Here is a 17,938-nt window from a genome sequence, read left to right on the forward strand (position 1 = left end):
TACCACAACCACTGCTCAAATGAGGATCACAAGCCTGACTCTGAAAGCTGTTGACTACTACTGATAGCTTCCACAAACTTCAGGAAGAAATATAGATGGTCTGTGACTTAACTGTGTCACCCGGGAATTTTGACAACCCCTTAGGCACCTGGATACCTTTATAAACCTAGACCTCTTTCTCCCTATCTCCAGGACCAAGCTTTGTTCAGACAAGGGTCTCAAACGTCTGACAGAGAAGGGTCGTTCCACTTCAGGGAGGATTTCAGTAAGTGGAAACATGGTCTCCTCCAGATTTGGAAATTGCTGCTTCAGTGGTGACGGAGCACCTTTAGCAAACCTATTGGCTGAGCCACAGAAAGATTTGTCAGGGTTTTTCCAAGCAGCTGTACTAATTTGGAGTAAGGAGTAACCTGGCTTTCTGAAGTAATTGCTTTTCTGTTCTCTCTCCCTATCTCTTTTTCAGAGGCCAGGTTTGCAAGCAGCTTGGCCTGTTTTTCATTTTCATGCAAAATTGCTTCTTCAGGTCCATCCCCTCCCCCAGGCTGGAAGAGGAGACCGTCAGGCTGATGTTTTCTGACTGACTACTACACGGCACAGGGCTGGGGGCTTATTGAAGGAAAATAAGGAAGCCAGGCCGCCTTTCAACCAAATGCCCTGCCTGAAGAGGGGGTAGAGCAGAACCGCATTTGGCAGCAGCCTGTCACTTCCCTTAAATCCCACGCTCAGGTTTAACCAGAGCAACACCGGAGGTCAGGAGCTCTAAAAGCTCATGCCAACCCCAAACCACTCCGTCTGGCTGCAGTTAGGCGGCAGCAAGCCGTTCCTTCAGCCCAGCTCCTCAGGCCTGCCCGGAGACAGACGGCAAGCGGACAGGAGGACGCGCTGCTCAGGGCGGGTTTGAGCGTGCCCTTGGCTCTGCTGGCAGCTGGAGCGTGCGCCGTCACCAGTCCTGCTAAACCAACTGCCACCATGCTCGGCCACTGTTTAATTTGTAATATAGACAAGGCCACACACACCGCGAACGCACACCGTGAGCTACAGTTCTATATTTAGACAACGTTCGCAGTGGGTTAGTCTGAGGGCATGGACCCACAGAAAAGATGCCAACCCCTAAGATCAGAAGTGAGGTTACAGCCATGTGTGTGCTTTCAAACTGTGGTGAGTGTGAGGTGTTTGCTTCCTTTTGCCATAGGGTGAGGGTGTGAACGTGGGTTATGACCATAAAGTAGCTGACAGGCTTTAAGTTGACTCTCCAGCTTGTTCCTGGTAGGATGCTCATTTGCCCTTATCCTCTGGGTCCTTGGGTTTGGTGTTTGCTCATCTTGGAGAGTAATTTGCATTTTGGTATATGTTTCCAAGACAGAATAATAGCATTTCACATGTGTAAATGACTATAAAGTGCACCAGGGAAGGGAGAATTAGACCCTTATCTTTTGAAAAATTATCAAAAAACCAGAGAAAACTTTGGACTTGAGCCAAAGGATATTTCCTCATTTTGAATCTAAAATACTAAGAGAATTGCATTAAAAAACATAATCATGGAAGCAAAAAGCTTTAGCTAAGGTTGTGTTGCTAAATATTTAAAATCACCTTCTGCACAAAGTCTTACCCCTTCAAAAAAATCCTCCGAAATTAAGATAATGTATTCATTACAGCACTCAAAAGATTTCAATTTCAATTTATTGTCAAGGTTGAGAGGTTCTGAATAGGACTCCTGGGGAAAAAGGCAACTTTACTATTAAAAAGATAGCTCTTTACTGCCTGAAAGTGATTTCCAAATACTGACTAATTCAGCCACAGAATGACACAGTTGCATAGGACAGCTGTGATTCCCCTTGCAATTCCCATTTCATAGTTGGGAAGCTGAGGCACAAGTATTGGAATACTTTCCTCAGAGCAACAGTCAATGACAAGGCAGGACTTGGACAGGATTCCCATACTCCAAGTATGAACATGCTATGAACACTCCACACAGGTTATCAGAAGCTTTCCTAAATGCCTTCCTGCACAGAAGACTTTAGCAACATAAACAGATCAGCTGGCCTTTCTGTAGCCCACCAATCTCCTCCATGTCATCTATTCTCCAAAATATAACCTACAAATCAGAGTTTTCAGAGAGACAGGTAAAACAAAAGCCACTCAGCCAGACCAATTCCTAGCAACATAGCACTTGCTTCTCGTAAAGGGTGGTTCTGGTCAGCATTTAAAGAGAAGCAAATTTTGCCCACCTTAGGGGACAGCAAAATTTCCTAAATCTAAGAGCAATTTCCCCCCTTCCACACTCCCGTGTAGTCAGAACAATCTTACTTCTGCCTTCTGGTAGTGAAAGGGTGACTAACTGTCTCAGAGGGAGGAAGAACGGTTTCTTCATGACTCATATGGACCATTTGGACTCAAGTGGTTTTATTTATTTTTTCACATTAAGAAAAAAAAAATAGTCACCCACACAAAAGCTGTAGATGCCCAAAGAATCCGTTTGACTGGCTGCAGTATCCATTGCTTCCCCTACACTCACGGAGAAGACACTGCATAGCTCCTGAGGTTTCTGCACAATAAGCTGTGACTCCTCCTGGGTCTTTGAGCCTAGAAGTGCCAACTGAAGGAAGACTGTGGCCCCAAATGGAGTTCTGTGAGGAGAAAAGGTAGTGAACAGCAGCTCTGGAAGCTTCTGGCTCAGTCCTCTATGCGTTGGACAATGTGGAGGATGCAATGAAAATCGGAGATTGTCCAAGAATCACGCAATTGCTGAGCTTTGAGAACAAAATCAACCTACAAACAAGCCTTCAAAACCTTCAAAATGAGACCGGCCGTTTTAGGGCAAGAGAAAGCTGTAGGACATATATGAGTGTAGGTTCACCACGTAACTCTCTAGTTGAGGTGAGACATCTATCTCAGTTCAACAATTATTACATCAAGCTGAGGAGGAGAAAGGCTCAAAAGACCCTGCACTGTTCTTTAACAATAAAGGACACTTCTGCAAGTGACTGTCGCTAGGGAACAGACTCTGTGGTAATGGATTTTCTCCAGGAATAGGGAGGAGTTTTGAATAGAAAGGTCCAAATACAATCTCGTTCTTGATGGCTCTGAACCCCAAGGATCTTAATCTGAGCCAAGGGGATGTCTTACCTAGTTTTACTAATGGAAAGGAAGAAAGGGGTTTTCCATCAACTCCTAGAGTTTAAGGTTGGAAGGGACTCTTCCAGCCAAACCTCCACCACATCATGGGCTATGGATTCTGCCCAGTTCCCTTCTGCTGAGCCTGACCACCTATGTCTAACAGTGTAGGCTGTGTCCGGTTAAGACATCAGTTGACTTTTGACATGAATGGACCACTCAGATAAAAGGTGAATTTCTTTCTCTCCCATTTTCTAGAGGTAAAAGGTTGGGAGGAACACTCATGGCCCAAATCAGCAGAGATTCACTAGTCTCTGAGATAAAAGTCTGCTAAGAAAATGACTATAGACAAACAGGACTGGAACACACTGACTTGTGTTTCCACAGACCTCACTGTTTAGTCAGATACAACCTGACTTTACAAGTCACCGCCTCTTCCATTGTGCAAACAAATGGCCAAGTAGAGCTCTTGTGGAAGTGGATGCAATTCCAATGGCTTCACTGGGATGAAACCTACTTACCCCAGGCTTGGATTTGACTAAGTGCATGAAATATTGGTGAGTGTCCTACAAGGAAAATGCTCAGCAGCATTGAATTGTTCTGTGAGATCTAGGATGAGCACTTGATCAAAGTTGTGCATGCTTAAAAAACTCCATTGAAAGAATGTTCCTTAACAGGTAGAGAGTGCATTAATGAAAGAAATTATTTTCTTCAAATTATGCCAGAGGAGAAATTAATTACTGGGAGAATGGGGGAAGAAAAGGATCTCCACCTTCTGCAATCTCAGAGTACTGTGCTATTTTTGCCTCTCGAAATCTAATTTCCATGAAACATTTCTGCAGAGTGCATATTTTCTGAACATGAATTCCTTAGCAGTCTTGCTAATATGAATGCCGTAATTCCAGAAAAAAGAGACAGTGCCCTGCTCCAAAGGCCTTTGACTGGGAAAGGCTGTATTTCAAAGGGAACCTACAGCTCATGCCATGGCATTGTAAGTAACCACCGCCCAAGTGGGAGTCAAACTGACGGAGGCTTAAACTCCCCGAAGGTAGGTGGTGGGGAGGGTGTGTATTATCTCCAGTGATATAGGCTTAGTTCATGCCCAGAATAGAAATACAACTCCCCTTTGATTTTAATGTCCCTTGCCGACTCATACTGATGCCAGATTCTGGTGTAACATCGTGAACAGCATTTGCTTGTAGCTGGTTTCAGTCGGTGGAGTTTACAAGAATAATGAGGTAACTTGCAGAGTGTTCCTAGAAGTATGTGTATGCTTTGAGCAGTGCTGCTTGAATGCTCCCTGTTTCTTCAACTCCCCTTCAATATCCTTTTTATCCCACCTGCACCACTTTCCTGACCTCCTGCCACCCAGCAGATATCAGAAAAACACTTGCGCTTTTCCCAACCAACCTCATGTTCAGAAGAACGAGTGTTTCAGACTGGCACACGGAGACAGGGTCAGCTCCATGAAACGTCCACCTGAATACACTGTGAACACTACCCCCAGCGATGGGCTGCAGGTGAAATTCTGCCCCTGGGAAGCGAGACTCAGGCTCAGCGTCTGCTCCTGAGACCCCCACAACAGTGTCACCCCCGGCAGGAGTTCTGTGGCTGCTGCTGTGGGAGATAACTGCCTCCCACCCCCGTGTATCTGTGGAGTGAGTAGCTCACAGACACCCTGGCTTCACCCCAGGAGGATTGCTGCTAGATATCTGCAGCGAAGAACAAAACTCCCAGGGGTTTTATGACTGCCACCTAAAAATGAGAGAGATACATGGCAGAACTTCCAGCACTTGCTTTGGGGGGACTTGAACTCATGATCCTGTCCCACACCACCATGTGGTATGTGGTATGTGATATGCACTTGAGAAAACATCTGCTCATCACCCCATCATCCCCTACTGTTTAAATGCAGCACTCCTGCACCTACACGAGGTTTGGGCCTGTCAGCATTAGCCAGTCTTCTCCCATGGGTGGGAGCCCTTCTCCTGGGACGCACAATATGCACAATATGGCAAGGGGTTTGGCGGAGGTGCCAATTTCCACAGTGGGCGAGTGAGGCAGCCCTCACTCATGCCCTGACCTCTGAAGAGTCATTGGGCAAAGGAGGGAAGAAGGAAAGCCTTCTCCATTGCCACTGCAGGAGTGAGAAGAAAACAGAATTTGGTGCTTGTTCTCTGCAGTTGATATTTACTGCTGGCATGAGCAACTACCCAAAGCTCAGGGCCCTGCAAGTTATTTCTGTTCTTAGGGGAAGCTGTGGCAGTCTGCTGTGTCTTTGATGGATCCCTGTTCTTTAACTAAGGCCACAGAAATGTCTGGTTTTCCTGGTAAGACTCAAACAACAGGAGATTGCCCTCTGCCCACAGCCTTGACTGAGACAGTCCCCCACGTCTGGCATTTCTTTTGGTGCCAGGCTCCCAGCACCTTTTCAAGCCATGCTGAAGACTTTCTCTGCTGCCTCCGCTCCTAGTTACCGTGGGCTTCCTGCTCTCCTCTCCCAGGCATGCAAACTCCCCTTGCTCACGCTGTGCCCTGAGCGTGCCCTCCATTTCAGGCAATGACCACTTATTTCAGCTCCTTGACTGTGAAGAGGCCTTACCCTCTCCATAAAGCTCTTGGAAGAAACATCTTATGCTTCCCATGCCAGAAGAAAATGTAAAATATTACATCTATTGAATTAATGGCTCAGAGGCTCGTCTACAGCCCTATTGTAACTGCAGTCATTACCTGGACGTACATAGCAGCATGACTGTCACCATGGGCTATCATGTGCTCAGCTTTGCAAATGCAGCAGTTTGCTCGCCGTCCTTGAAGCATAAACCAACAGCCTCTGCACAGAACAAACTCGCAGGCAGCGTGCATGGCCGTACCCCGGAGCACTGCCTCTTTTCTCCGTTGGGGTCAGGGAAGGGAAGACAAGCGATAAAGGGAATTACCCATCCAGATTCATCTGGCCAGTGTGCCACGTCCTCAGAAGCAGCCTCCCGCCAGGCTGTGCCAGCAATGCCCTACCTGCTTCCACATCACTCGCGCCAGGATGAGTCACCAGGCCCTTTGCAGGCACGTTTCCATCCTGTCAGCCAGCCGCGGCTCAGGCTCTCATTAGCACAGAACATTCCCGGGTTCCTAACCACCCTCAGCGTGTGACACCACTTCCTCTCTTAGGGAACAAATAACTCGGTGCGTGGGTTCAAAGTGGGACACTTGAAGGCTCTTCAGTGGCTCCGCACACGGCAGGACCGAGCCCGGCAGCTCTGACTCACAAGCAGGATGGCGCAGTGGGTTTTGCTTTGCTCCTCTCTGGGAGGCCCCTGTCCTCACTCCAGAGATATCTCAGGTGGCCCTGAGGTGGGTCCTAGACCACCACAGCCTGCACACCAAAGCACGGAGGAGAAACGAAATGGGTGTCAGAGTGTAAATTGAGTGGGAGCCTCCTTGGAGAGGACTGCGGTGGAAGGTGGAAGAGGGAACCAGATGTCTCGAGGACAATGTCCTCACTCACAGGTCAGGGCCCTCTCTGAGAGCAGGGTCAAAGTGATAGCGAAGCCCCCCGTGAAACACTCATAACAACATTTCTAAAGTCTTCAAATGTTTTGCTTTCGCAGTTCAATTTCTTGCAAACAATCCCATTTGGAGACATGAATTGTAAAGTGCTGGGGGAAGGCTGGTGGAAAATAGGATTTTTGAATTTCAATGGACTTTCAAAGCAGACTTACTGTTAAAGCCAAACACACCTTTCCTCCACTGAAAGTTGTATTAGAATGAAACCCAGGTGTCAGACAGGCAAGTTGGGGTGAAAAAGCCCTCAAAACCATAAACTCAGCCCTCAGCCTCAAAACTACCCATGAAAGTACTTTTATTTTTCCTTTCATTATTGTTTATCTCAGCTATTAACATTCTGCTGATACCTCCGTTAGCATATGAACTGGCCGTGTCCCTTCTTTTAAATCTCTCTGCAGAAACAAAAGAAATACTCTTGCTCTTGGTAAATACAGCAGTGCAGGTGCTCCTTGCAGATAAGGTAAAAAAGCAACTTCAAACATTAATAACAACTTATGAAGGCCACGGCTGAATTTTTAGTAGCCGACTACCAGAAACAAGCCCTGGGATATGAGTACGTATTTCACATCTGTCTTTATTCGAGCATAAAAATCTGGGTTCAGAGACAGGTTAAAATGAAGGGATTTCTCTATTGTAAGAAAAGACGGTACTGAGGTTATGCTCAGGTCTATCGGATGTCAGCATCTGGTTTGTTTTGTGTTACAAGATCAAACAATATCAACAGAGATGCCCATTTTGGGGCTAGCAGCTGAATTCCAGCAACAGCAAGAGGCCACTAGAGAAAGTGCCTCATTTCTGAAAAGCTATAAAAATGATTGCTCTGAATCACTCAACACCTCGACCGAGGCAACGAGCTGTGGCAGGGTACAGGCGCGCCACAGCCTGCGGCCAAATCACACGCACCGAGAACACCCTGCTCCTCCATCCCGCCGGCTCCCTCCCAGATAAGACAAACCGCATCGTCCTCAATCTCACCGGCAGCGCTTCGCCATGTGCCGTGAGCACTGCTGGGGTTTATTCCCACCCTGAGGGTGGGTGCTGCAAGAGGGCAAGCCAGACCCCGGCCCCTCGCGGCCGAGCTCTTCCCACAGCACTGGTGCAGGTCTCCACTTCCCAAATTGTTTGGCACCCAAGCACGGCAGGCCACAGGCAGAGCTGGCAACTCACATGATCTTTTGCCCCCAGGTTGGGAAAAACTCTCAGGTTTTCAGAAATGATGCTGTTGTGGAAACCAAGCTCTCAAACCCCACGTCCCTCTTTCCCAGGTCGGGGGGAGGATGAGGGGCAGAGATGTCCGTTGGGTGGTTTGGGGGATGTGGAAGTTTTGTGCGAAGATGTCTGCTTCAAAATGTCTACCTCAGGGCGACCAGGAAAGTTGTCCTATGAATGACTACAGCACTGATTCCCGGTCTGGTCCCTAAAGGCATGTGATCAAGAATTTTTAAAACTAATTAGCTACGATTAAGTGTTTTACATTTGTGTCAGCCCCACGCATTGAATTATAGTTTCCCAGATCTTTTATGTGTTGCAGTTGAATTTCTTTTTCAATATCAAAGACTGAATTCTTTTCCTTCGTAATGTATTTTTAAGAGTGACAAGAGATCGATAATAACATGTAATTTAGAGATCTATAAAATCCACATAATTTAGCTTCATATACCATGCTTTAATAAAACAAAACATACCAGTCAGTCGGTTTGCATGCAGGTATATACATCTATGTCTCTGGTTTGGTTTATGTTAAGCTTTGTGCTTTTAAGCTCTGACAGCTATTTAACACTTTATTAGGAAAACCAAAACGTAATTAAAAAATTGTAATGTGAGTCTCCTCTCCTCAGCTTAAATTAAAAATAACGGCCTGCCCCCATTTTTCGCATGGGAAAGAAAGAAAAGGAAGCGTTAATCATTCCTCATCCCTTGCATTTTTTATGGGCATTTATTGCAGTTAGACAAACGAGCAGCGTTTTTCTATAGACTTTCCTCTATAGACCCAGCTGACTCTGACAGACAGCAACCAGCCTCAATTATAAATAACTTTTGGTTACTTAACGTGACCTCATCTGGAAAAGGGAAAGCTGTGAAGCAGAGAGCCCCGATGCTCTCCACGGGAATCTCCTTCCCTGCATAAAGGACAGAGCCACCAGCTAGACAGAGAGCTCGGAGCTGCCCGGCTGCTCGACAGCGACTCAGTGTGAAGAATCAACCGGCCACACGAATATGTCCCTCGATCGCAGCCACGGTCACACCAGCCAGTGGAAGAAGCCAGGAGAAAACTTTCCTTCTGTAAAAGTGAGTGGCAAGCTGCTGAATCACTCTGGCAGGCAGGAGTCAGCATGTCTAGGGGAAGGGAAAGTCAATGTCTCCTGGAGGGAATATTAATATTAAAAACCAAAGCAAGGACATTCACGACTCGGAAGGATCTTTACGTTTAGTAAAAAAACATTCCAAGAGTGGCTCCATGCACAAATTAATATTTCAGGAACCGTAAAACAATATTAATTTTATATTTATGATACAACATTATTCATCCACTAGGGTTTCAAAGTATTTTACAGCTATGCACTAAGAAAGCGTCTCATTTGCTGTGAAATGCAGCCACCTTGGCACGGGAGCACAGCAGTTGACAGAACTGTCTAGGGCACAAGGGAAAAAACGCCGCCATCAAGGGAATTTGACAGAGCTCAGCACTGCTGCTCCTCTTTTTTAAGTCTAGGATGGGCCGACGTATTTGCAGGAGCTGGGCTTAGGGAGACAAGGCAAGTGGAAAAATTAGGTACAGCAACCACAGTTGAATAGAGAAGTCTTAGACAATCATAGAATCAAAGTCCTTGTTGAAATCTGACTGGTCTAATGCGGGTAAATAAAGATGTAATAACATATGCCAAACAGATTTTATTGTCCTTCCTCCCAGTCAGGTCATAGCAGAAATTAGAAAGGTCTGTCAGGAGCAATTCATGTTTTGTAACCCAGGGCAAAGCCACCGGAGCCACCACCACTGCAGCAAGCAAACCACCAGGGACCCCTCTCCCTGCTGGGGCTCATCCCCTCCTCAAAAATTGGAGAGGGACCATCCATTTCTTCTTCTCTCCATCCCTGGCAGCCTTCCCCCGGTGGAGGAAAAGGGATGCAACGTTAACCCTTTGTTTACTGGGGACATTCAGTATTCACCAGCCCATATGTACATCCACCCATTCCATAGATAGAATTTATGTGAACAGTCGATTTAATCAGTAACGAGTAATACCCTTCAGAAGAAAAAACGCAGAATGCAACACCTCTGCCACCAAACTAAATAATCCTGTATGCATAAATATTCTTGAAATATATAATTTGTATCAGAAGCAACAGAAGTTGTGATATGGGATGTGCTTTGTTACAGTCTGATGTAGATTAAAAGTCAAATAAGGCACTCTCAGAGACAGACACAGCCCCAAATCCAATTTTCCTCTCAAAATAGAAGTACAATAAATAAAATAGGCAGCCAAGACTGTCTACTTAACTTTAAGCCATGCCATGTGTTTGGGTTTTTATGTGTTTAGGTATATACATGTACATACGCATGTATATACACACACAGTTAAAATATGAATTTATATTTAATCAGAGACGGAGTTTGCTTTTGGTCTCTCTATGAAGATTGAGTATTCCTAAAATAACCATTAGAAATCAAGAGAGAAGGGAAAGGAAAACAATCTTCAATTTTCATTTGAATAAGCTTCTGCTTATTGATAGGGTTTCTCTTTGCCGCAAAATTTGCTAGGAAAAAGAGGAAAGAAAATGTTAGCTGCAGCTTACCTAGTGCAAATGCAAGCATAATTTGGTGGAAACATGTACGTGAATGGGCATTGAGGACTGTTGATTCAGAGGATGGCAAAGAGCACAAAAACTCCTATAGCTCTTTGAAAAAACGACAACAACCAACATGGGCCACTGGAGGGTTTCGACTGAGGTATGCAGTATTTTACACAACTCTTCCTAGCTGCGTATGGTATCTCTGACAGACTCGTAGCTTCTTGAGAAAGACCTCAGAGCCTTCTAGGACAGCAAGTGGGGTGCTAGGTGCTAGCACTGTTTTACAAGCCGGGGGAAGGAGGCACCGTGGAAGGACTTGCCTTGACAAAACCCCTCAGCCGGACCCTGACGGTGCTGGGGTCAATAACCTGCTCTCCCAAATCCCTTCTCCTCCAGTCTAAGCCATGGGCTTGCTGTCCCCCTCACGCCTGAAACTGCTCCTAATTTTATGGCACTGCTTCTGTCTTTAAACATATACTCAACACACACTTTCTGAAAACGTGTCCCCCTACACCTCTGTGTAGACTGGAGTATCAATCATGCGAGTGCTGTGTAAATGCTTGCAGAGTACAGTGGAGTATTTGGTATAAAAATATTTAAGAGTCCAAAGGTGAGTTAGAAATATATCAGATGAGCAATCCAGGGGAAGAGGCTAATTCAACAGAGCTTAGCTGGGACTGTGCAAGCAGCAGAGAGGGATTCCAGCTGTACCTGAGCTCCCGGCAAGATTATCTATTCAGTGGTAGCGTATCGCCCTAGCAAATTTCCATTGGCTACTCAAGCCTCAAAACTTAACATTATTTCCAGCTTTCTGGGAAAATAGTAACTTCGGTGAGTGACAATTAACATGTACAGTAAATCTTGTATAGATGAGAAAAAGGATTGCGAGCGGTCTAGCCCGTATTTTAGTCCCAGTCTCAGAGCCTCTGGTAAATAACAGGAACAAGCATTTTCCAGCTCAGTGCTGTGATGCTCTGTTACCTGGGTGCTTGTATTTGTCATGACACACAGATATCCAGGCACTTTCTGTAAGGTGGGTCTTTCAATTCAAACACGAAAATCTTTTAAAAGCAACCCACTGCCACTCTATTATAATAATGTTCTCTGCTAGTGAATCTAAGCCAAGGACTCTGGGGACACTGAACATCTTAATGTTCTTGGAAAGTCATTTAACATCTGTCTCTTTCTATTTAAACCCTGCTGATCACCCCATGGACTTAATTTTCCCAGCCATAAAATGAGCCAACAATATCTACTTACCTGGTTTGAGGATAGAGATGTCTGCAGTGAAGGACTTGAAGAGTGAAGTAATTAATGAAGAAGACTCTTCTGTCTGCCACAGGGTTCACCATCTGTGTGAGGACGTAGTGTGAAGATCAAATTGAGCAGCTGAGATATCTGATAGACTGATTTATACAGCCAACTAAGTCGACCGCAGGCATAAGGCCGGTGTTGAAAGGCACTGCGGGTCAATGGGACATCCGCTGTGCTGTGTGGGACAAAAGGATGAGGTGGAGTGGTGGGAACAGCCCCTCTCTGCAGCACCAGTACTAGGGGTTGGGAGAAGGCTTGATGCAGGGCATGTAATGGGGAAGCAGACCAGATGTATGCGTTGAAGGACGAGTCACTCTTCTATCTCAACACTATTAAAGCTTACACCAACATGAAAATCGTCTCCATCCCAGACTGTCCGGTCAAGTTGCAACACAAGTACCATAACCCAACCACTAAGCATCTCTCTACCCACGGCTGCTCTCAGCTGATGCCTCTTGCAGGACAGGGATGTCTCTCTCTTGTGTCTCCCAGGGCAAGGGCAGGGAGCAGATCTGTGCTGCTCCCCTGATGATCACAGAGCCAATTAAGGACTGCTTCAGTGTCACAACTCAGGCAAAAATCAAGGGGCCACATTTCACTCTAAGTATCCAATTGCCTTTTCCTTCCACGGTGCTTAATTGTCGGTAAGTACAGGAATAAAATATTAGAAAGGACAACTCTGACATATCCAAATAACTCCCTGCTCTGCTGTCTGGTCAGTACACCAGTCCTTTTGCTGTTCCCTCTCCTTGCTGAAGGTGTCACCCCCTCTTTTAGGGCACAGAACATCATCCACCCTCATCCTCCACTGCCTAGAGCTGCTCCTGAGCCTGGTCCACACAGCCACTGACGCAGGTGACAGCCCACATCATTGCCAGGCTTACTGAAATCTCCTTCTCAAGCACACGACGAGTGCAGCTCAGCTAACTCATGCCCCTGCAGAGGCACCCAGTGCCATCCGCTGAGCATTTATATATTCTTCAGAGGAGGAGAAGGCTGCGTAGGATGGCACAGGATCACAGGTAGGTTTGGCGTGGGACTGGTCATAGGCAGGGCCAGATGGCACCACAGGACTCATCGCAAACACAGATCCCCACACAGAGTTTCTGGTTATCCAACAAATAATTACCATGTCCCTTTAGGACGTGTATAGCATGTGGCAGCCCAATTACAACACATGGAGCAGGAGGGTATGGTGCCATAAATCAGTAGCCAATAATGAAAATTAGCCTGGGGGGAGGCAGGGAGGAAAAGACCTTAACTCTTCCTTTTCTGTTTTTCCTTCCCTATGTTTAGTTCCTTTCATTTTCTCTCCCTCAGCTTCTTTTGTTGTTTCTTCAATCACTGCACAATTTTTTCACAGTCAAGTATTTTCAGTGTTTTCGGTTCTTGATGGGTGCAGGTTTCTCCCTCTGCCAGGCAGGGACAGAAAGGCTCGAGGGCAGAAGTGCTGCCCCTTTCAAGCCAGTCACCCATGAAGGCAGCTCCAGATGACCCACAAACTCTATGAATGCAGCCCCATCTTGGATCGTAACGCTCTTGTAAGGCTGCTTATGGTAACAGAATCTCAGCAATCGCTATGAATAATCACAGATTTTATTTAAAGTGACAAAACGAGAGGGCCTTTTATGCAATATTCACTCAGGTTACCCAGGTCAATAGCAGCCTAGACATAGTGACTCACGCTGTGGAATTAAATATTTTAAACATAGCACAGTTATAGTCTGAGCCTGGCTTGCCTTCAGTAGCTGCCTTGATTTCATTTGCCTCCTTCCCTCCCCAAAACAGACTAGAGAATTCAAAGTATCCCACGCGATACAGCACCTGGTTCTCCTTATCCTGTGTCAGACATGAGTCGGTGATCAAAGACACAGAAAGGGGTGCTCACGCTCATCACGGTTCAGATGACTGAAGGGAGAGTGATGCTTGCTGAAGCCTTTTGCCCATCCTTGACACGCAATGAAGGACCTGTGCCTTTGGTCCAGGCACAGGTCCTGCTGTCCCAGTGTAGCTTCAAAGGAGATGTGCTAAAGCATCCCCCAGTGGAGGTGCAAGTTGGTACAAGGGCTACCCTAAAGCGAAGGCTGGAATAAAAGCAGCAGAGAAACAGCACTATTTGGGCTGGAGGACTTCCCCCATCTGGGACCTGCGAGCTCTGCTGTGAAAAGCTCAGGCCAGTTGTCAGAGAGGATTTGAGCTCTGTACGGTCAAAACCCCTGAAAGCAACTGCAGTGAACTGCTGTGCACCGGTGTGTCCCCAGTCCTGGGAAGATCCACCCAGCCTTGCCCACTAGGTAGGAACAGAGAAGAACCAGAAATTACGGGAAAGAAGGAATGTAATGGGGACACAATTTTTTGTGATTATAAATTACCTTCTCTACAAGCCTTCATGCAAAGACAAACTCCCTTATTTTTTACCTTATGGGGTTAAGTTTGGCTCTCACGGAAGACACGGACCTGAACTACTGGCCTGAAATGTGTTGCAAGTCAGGGCAAATTCGGAAGGACCCTGCTGGAGGCTGCAGCGCCTCGACCGTTGGAAGACAATTCAGACTCTGGTTGCCTTGCGTGGCGCTGGGGTATTGATTGACCCCCGCGCTGCCACCACACCCACCGCACTCTGGCACAATAGACACTGGGGCAGAAAGTTCAGCGTCAGTCCCGGGAGGCGATGTGTGCTCTGCAACTGGTTTTCAAATACGCCATTCAAAAGGCTTCCTGAGACCACGCAGCATGCAAGATATGACCATTTTTCACACAAATGTATTTTTTGTGTCTTTTATTCCTCCCCCCCACCCAGTAAAAGTTGCCAGAAGAGAAACTACACTGAGGCAAGGACTAGATTGCTCTCATTCAAGTCTTTCCCATTTGGAAGGGGCATTATTGGAACAATGGATATAATAAAGTGATGCTTGTTTACATGACTTTTCCATTAGCAGAGGAGAATTTGTGGGAGGTGTAAACTTTTCCAGACATTCATTTTGAGCTGTTTAATGAAACATTTTAACTAAAGCATCAGGGTGTAAAAGGGTGATTTACCACAGCTTATTGCTTAGTTAGAGGAGAACATTTTAAGTAAGTGTGAGTAAGAGATCGAGCCTACGGTCTCTTTCTACGCATCGCAGTACTTAACAGCACATGCGATCTTCTCGGCGTTATTACCCAGTTACAAACCCAAACCACAGTCACTGTTTCCAGGAGGTCCACGACAGCCCCACTAAGTCTGCTCAGGGAAGGAAAGGCTTCACTCAGCAGTCTCTAGTTACAGGGCTGGGTCCTTCAAGGGCAGCAGCGTCTGCGTTGGTGAAGGCATCGTTGCTATGTGTCACGTAGCATCTTTGGCCTGAGCAATGGAACCTCTTTTACTAAAAAAACACAAATGTTCAGCTAAAAACTGAGGTAATCCCTTCCCTTTCCAGCAGAGCCACTTCTCCAGCAGGTTGGTGCAAAAGGACTATCCATCTACTCTGCAGCCAAAATGTTGTTTACCTCTGAAGGAGCAACAACTCCCTATGGCTGCCCTAACGTGGCCAAAGTGGTGTGAAAACAAAACTGTGGTATAAGACTTGAACCACGACCTGTCACCCACCATGCAGGGACTCAAAAGGATTTATTGTGCTCTCTTCTGTCCAGCCAAACCTGGTTGGCTGCTGAGTAAAGACAGCTGTTTGCATTTTTGGGTGGATGTGATAGCAGGAAACAACTCTCTCCTACAACGACACTGGTCATCTTACAGGGCACGACTGCTCTCATTGTAGGGCCCTGCTCACTGCTGCCACAGTGGGAAGGATGCATAAAGCTGGAGGAAGGTGTAGTTCACCATATCAATAAACCTACTGACAGAGCCAGCATGCTCTAGAGGAGCCCAGTGCAAGTGGAAATGGAGGTTGGAGTTGGTCAGGACGCTCCCCTAATGGTCTGAGTGTCAGAAAGCACCGAGAACCATTGTGCTGCCGCGTGGAAGGATCACTTGCTCTAAGTCGGTTATTGATCCTTCATATAGCTGCTTCTTGTGTAATTAAGTCTCTGGAGAGGATAGAGGAGAAAAATAACTTAGGAAATGAAAAGTATCAATAGCTGCAGCTGAGGTGCTGAAGAGTTTTATGGATTCAGGATGCTGGAACAAGCACCACGAGCTTCCCCAGTAGAGAAATGACATTCTTACACAAAAAAAAACACCTGGGGGTCAGATTATGGTAACTGCCACTTCAAATAGAGTTATAAAAGGGAGAAATTTGTACCCCGGAGTTTAGCCTTTGAACATATCCTTAGAAATACCAAGTTCTGCTGTGGATATACTGGCCCGTATTGCCAGAGAAATACTGAAATCCCACCACACGCAGCAGCAGCCCGCGGCTGGCCCCACTCTCCCAGGAAGGGCGAAGGTGCTCTGCTCTAGCACTAGCACATGTCTGGGACCCTCTGAGCAAAAGTTCTGGGGCCTCTGTCAGTTTTCTTGTACTGTAAATCACTTTGAATAATGAACTTGCACTGCATCATCACCCGGCTGAAAAAATGTACATTTCTATCCTAAAAAACCCTGTTCTTCCACACCAGTAGGCCAGCAGCGCTAATAGCTGCCATTAGCTACCAGCACTTGGAGCATCTTTATGGGTCAGCTGGGGGTTTGTACATGAGATCCATACATGACATGAGGAAAGGAGGTCCCTGTACATTAAATAAATTTTTTAAAATGTGAAAAAGAAAACACCACCGGAGGGATGCCAAATACAAGAAATACAAGTGATTAGATGACACCAATGTGGCCAATGCAGTTCTCACAATTTTGAAGGACCTGGTGACCCCATGGTTCTTACATTTGGCATTACAAGACAGAGAAACTCTGCCACAGGAAAAAAATCTTAAATGCAGCAAGATGTCCTCGGAGTAAATGTATGAATAACTTGATTTGTCCTGATGGATGGATAGACATTGTCACAGTTCACTTCATCTGACAGGACTAAGACTCATACATGGTACAAACTGATTCAGAAAAGAGAAGACTGCCATGTGCTATTACTGTTACATTTGATCATATAGTAACTGCATACTATAAACAGATTTTGGTGCATGGCTGCTCCAAGGGAAAAAGTGAAGAGAAGCCCAGTGTATCTGTACAAGGCAAGAATCAAAAACTCTCCTGAGCACGCTCTCCTCGATAGAACCACCCACTTTGAAGGGTGGGAAGAATCAAGTTAAATCTTGTCCTGCTTTCCCCCTTTTGTCCTCTCCATCCACCCCCATCATCGCTGCACTTGATGCCCCTAAAGGATTCACTAAAGGCAAGGGAAGGAAGGAACTGAATCTGTGCTGCATGTGGCTTCCTGATGTTGAATCCAAACACTCTTACAGCTGTTAATGCTTCTTCTCCTGCCCTGTTTAGAGGAGAAACTCTGGTTTTGTTTATGCTGCTGTCACGCAAGACGAGTGGGACTTTAGGATTCCTATATGCTCCAGCCACTTGCCACAGTTTCACTGCCTGGCCATACAGAATGTCTGTGTCTCTGAGGAAGGGGAATTTAAATGAGAAGAGGTATCACTGAAGAGTTAATCCAACGCAGTTAACCATTCTCTTGAATACAAAATTTAAAAAAAAGGAAAATAGACAGTGGTAATACAGAGGCCCAGGTGACATCCTCTGTTCCCTCACCCACTGTGCAACGCAAAAGAGGCTGGACAAAAGATTCCCCAAGTCCTGCAGCCGGCGGTGCCAGCTCACTGCTGGGAGATTCTCCGGCCAGATCAGGAGAAGCGCCCAGCCTGGCACGCAGAGCCCTGCCCTGTGTCCGAGGAGAGAGGAGTCTGTCCCCGGCCCTGCCCACCGCTTGCAACGCAAGGCGACCCTGGATGCGTCACTGCCTGTCCCTTCGCCAGCAGTAGAGCAGCCTCCCATGAGGAACGGGGGGAAAAAGACATACTTGTTTACGTGTGATCGGTCACTGAATATATTTGCTTTTTTTTTTTTCATGAAGGGCTCTTATTTCTTCTTAGGCACTTACTGCCAACGAAAGCAGAGGAGAAGGGAAACAAGACATAATCCAGTTATTAGCAAAAGTCACCCTTTGCAATCAGAAAAGCCCTAAACATCTTCCTTTTCCTTTCTCTTCCTTTTCTCTTCTAAGGCAAACAATCAAACGCAATCCACCAGGGAGAG

This window comes from Calonectris borealis, chromosome 3, assembly GCF_964195595.1.
Source record: "Calonectris borealis chromosome 3, bCalBor7.hap1.2, whole genome shotgun sequence".
Lineage (NCBI taxonomy): Eukaryota > Metazoa > Chordata > Aves > Procellariiformes > Procellariidae > Calonectris > Calonectris borealis.